The sequence below is a fragment of the Schistocerca americana genome, chromosome 8 (assembly GCF_021461395.2).
Source record: "Schistocerca americana isolate TAMUIC-IGC-003095 chromosome 8, iqSchAmer2.1, whole genome shotgun sequence".
Lineage (NCBI taxonomy): Eukaryota > Metazoa > Arthropoda > Insecta > Orthoptera > Acrididae > Schistocerca > Schistocerca americana.
The window spans coordinates 430,605,405-430,609,995 of NC_060126.1; positions in this window are offsets into that span (position 1 = coordinate 430,605,405).

Sequence of the window (4,591 nt, forward strand, 5' to 3'; positions counted from 1 at the left end):
TTTGATTTTCATACCCACTTTTGAACTTTCTATATTAGGATACTCCTTTGTTGTTGCAGTTTAATTCAACAGCAGACTAAGTACATTGTTAGCAACAAAATGAAGATGATACAGATATGTTCCATTGTGATGTACTCAGTTCTCCCGGATCAAAGACCTGAAAAGTTCCTCTACAACTACTGAAAATCATTTCGGTAATAATTATTGTTGCTTGTCAGTAGGGAGCAATACGTGATACTTATTTCTAGAAAATAAAATTATTTTCAGAGTGTTAATTACTGTTTAACTATCCCAAAATAACATGATAAAACAGTGACTGGCAGATTGAAACTAAATGTACTTTCCAAAATCTGTGCCAGACTCATCTTTCCATTCAGTACTGGGAAATCCTCTATCTCCACTAGCCACTGCCATACACCCACTGCCCATCACTCACCTTGCACTCACCGTCTTTCTGTGCCCGTCCCCTGCTCCCGAATGAGAATGGAACCAGATCACCAGTGCCACTCCCTGCACTGTGCAGTTCGTGCTTCTCCAATCCAACCATAATTTTCACTCTTGTTGATACGCTTGTCAATGATTCAGTACCAGCACTACTCAGCAGGCTGTTGCCTTTACTCATCAAATTATTAATCCTTCAACTTTAAATTTCTTTCCATCCTAATGAAGCCAAATGGAAGCTGTAAGCACTGATATGTTTATTCTTCTATATATTCACACAGATTGAATCAGTACCACGTTTTTCTTAGGCTGTTAGTAGAGATTTCTCAAAAATCTATCAAACTCTGACACGGTGATAATTCATGCTCAGAGCTACATTACATAATTTTGTGGTTAGCAAATGGTCCATTGTGATTTATTATCTTCTAAAGACAGATTGTTCCTTTGCTTGGTTAAAATCTACTGTTGTTTCTACAAAGTTGTTGACAGTTTTAGTGAATCCCTTGTCCATTGCAGAGAGGAGGCTGAGAGGTCTGTAGCTTGTCTTGCCTATGTTCTTTCTTCCAGGTCACAAAAACGGACAGTTTTGTGGTGTCCTGACCACATGCTCCTCCATGTCTACATTGAGTGATTCCTTGAGCTGAAGATGACACAGCGGTTGGTTGTTACCGGTGCCCCTTCAGGGTCTGTTGAGACAGAGTTTAGAGTTTCCTTTCTTATGAAGTATAATAATTATAGTATATCTAAAAACAAAGATGATGTAACTTACCAAACGAAAGTGTTGGTATGTTGATAGAGACACTACCAAACACAAACACACACACAAAATTCAAGCTTTCACAACCCATGGTTGCTTCATCAGGAAAGAGGGAAAGGCGAAAGGATGTGGGTTTTAAGGGAGAGAGTAAGGAGTCATTCCAATCTCGGGAGCGGAAAGACTTACCTTAGGGGGAAAAAGGGACAGGTATACACTCACATTATAATAATAATTATAGTGATATCCAATCCTGGAGAATTATGTTCCTCTGCAGGCATTCTGTAAACAATTTTGCAATTCCTTTTGTATTAATTTTCCTTCAGCTTTTATCTTACTAACTAATTGTGTGGATCTTTTTATTGTGCCTATCATGGCTTAGGATCTCCGCTATATGATGAGTAGCAACTTTCCTTCTCTCTTATTGTAACTTTTTCTCTGTTATTTATTGCACTGCCTGCAATTTTAACTGCAGAAAGGTGGTATCTGCCCAACCCAAGTTTCTGTTTTGCCTTCATCCCTAGTTATATTCAAATGTGTCCCCTTATTTTTCTCACACCCTTGTGAAAATTTCTGAAAGCTTTAATTCAGCATATTCTATTATGTTACTACTTCATTTGCAAGAAATTCTTCTGCAGTAAATTGCCTGGTGACAAAATAATTTAGTACATTCAGTAAAACAGTTTAGTATGATGTTACAAATAAAATCAAAATTAGTTTATTCTCAAATGGACAGACAACAGTTAGACTGGAAGAACAGATAGTCTTAAACATGGTGTGTTATCCCCTTCAAGTGAGTAAATCAAGTAATTGAATGCTCACACAAATGAGGTTAAAAAAAATAGTGTACGTTTTCATCACATCTGTAAAAATTGCCTTAAAGCGCTAATAACACACTGTTTGTAGATGTGTTTTGCAACCCCCCCTCTCTCTCTCTCCCCCCCCTCTCTCTCCCCCCCCCCTCTCTCTCTCCACCCCCTCTCTCCCCCCCTCTCCCCCCCCCCCCCCCTCTCTCTTCCCCCCGCCAAACTGTCCAAATCCTGCCACTAACACTTTGCCCAGTGTGTATAGTTATGTGCACTGGGAAATGAGAAGAGCTACTGTGATTTTCTGACTTAAAATCACCAATAGTAACCCCTATCTCCAATTAAAAGACTAATATCATGAAAATTACTTATGAACTCCACATGTATCTAGAGAATTGAATGTGATAGAAACAGGATAAACAAAACATTCCATCATCATAGTTGCTATTGCCACACGTCTTTTAACACAGAGAAATACAAAGAAGAGGCTCCAACTATCACATGATCACAACTTGTGGAGCGCTAACAATGGAAACAAGTAACATGTTCCAATGATTATAAATGTCCCCCACTGCATGGTTATGTATACAACAACACCACAGAATTATACAGTCCAGACAATATTCTTCCAACCATAATAGCTGTATTATGGTTTTCATTGAGTTTTTTAGTCACACTGAAAGATGTGTAACTGATGACTTCTGTGAGAGTCTCAGACAGTTATTTAATGGTACCGCCATCTTTCTCAGGATCCTTGGCTGTTCCAAGATGATGCCAGCCAACACTTACTTGATTGGAAATGACAAAGGTTGGTTTTATTAGCAAAAGAAGCATAACATCTCTTACCTACCCTCAAAAAGTAGGTTGGGTGAAAATTTAAGAGCCCATTATTTTTTCCATCATCTATATCTGAACTGAAATAGTTTTTCAAATAATTGTGTAAAATTTTAGTGGCTACTACTTACTGTTGTATGGCTTGATAATTACCAGCACTTTTGCTGTTTTGAATGCCAAGTTTGTGTCCATATTATTTTGACAAGGCCAATAATGTGAAGCTCATTTATTATAGATGTAAAAGCACAAAGGAAGGAACTGCCTCGAGTTTTCAGACAAGGTCGGTCTGCCCACCTGCGAGCTAGTCTGCTGCTGTACAGGTGGAGCTTTGAGTAGCCGAATAACACACACACACACACACACACACACACACACACACACACACACACACACTTATTCAGTTGCTCTAAAGCTGTGAACAGAGCCTTTTTCTCTGGTTATACTTATTCTTTCATTGCTTACCTGTTAACAGTGCTACTAGGAGCTTATATTGAGCATCAGGGCAGATGTACTCCATGTGACTTACTGTTGCCAGGAGGTCAGCAGTTAACTTTCTGCTGGTTGCAGAAGCACTGATTACACATCACAATGTTCAGGAGATACACAAAAATGGAATGGGAAAATAATTTGATTGTCGTAACAAAGCTTTCAATGTTCATCTGCATTATAATAACAGTTGTAATAAATGAATGCAAACTTACGACAACAATGTTTTATTTTTTTCTAAAACTTTCACAAGTACAAAACACCCAGGCCATCATTATATTTACACATGACATACAACAATTTCTTTTTTAAAATTAGCTCTAGTATTAATAGAACTATACTACACAATCCTTAACAGAACTACCTGTAGTAAACCAATTTATCTTTATGTGCACAATACATAATATTTCTGATGTGGTAAACCCTATTTCAGTGGAGATATAAATTACTAGGCCTACATCAATACACAAATACGATGGGCTTATACATCCTTACTTTAAAGCACATTAACAATCCTTAATATAAACTAGACTAAGAGTCTGAATGTTTTGCATTCTGTACTCCAATAGGAAACAAAGTTAAATGGGACAACATGCCTACATTCTCAAAAAATTCAGCACTTGCTACTGACAGCCCAACTGAATGATCCTATGGACATGAAGTGCAGTTTTCATAGTTTAGATTTTTCTTTGTGCCTATGGAGACATCATTTCAGTGTAAGCTTAGATATAATGAGTCCTACAAAGCCAATTTCAAAATTAAGAAACTATTAACACTACCATCACTATATATTTATAAAACTGTTCAGCTGATGCTAAAATACAAGCAGTACAATCATCTAAATAGAGAAGTGCACATGTACAATACTAGGAGCTACCATGATTATCACCTGGAAAGAAAGAAATACAAAAAGTGCTGACAAGAGCCCCTATTACATGGGGATCAAATTTTATAACAAATTTTGAAAAAAAAAATTAAAAAGCTTAAGTGGGAGCTGCTTTGAAATTGCCTTGAAGGAGTTCCTCGGCGATAAGTGTTTTTATAATATTAAAGGGTTGGGTTGTTTGGGGGAAGAGACCAAACTGCGAGGTCATCAGTCTCATTGGATTAGGGAAGGACGGGGAAGGAAGTTGGCCGTGCCCTTTCAAAGGAACCATCCCGGCATTTGCCTGGGGAGATTTAGGGAAATCACGGAAAACCTAAATCAGGATGGCCAGACGCAGGATTGAACCGTCGTCCTCCCGAATGCGAGTCCAGTGTGCTATATAGT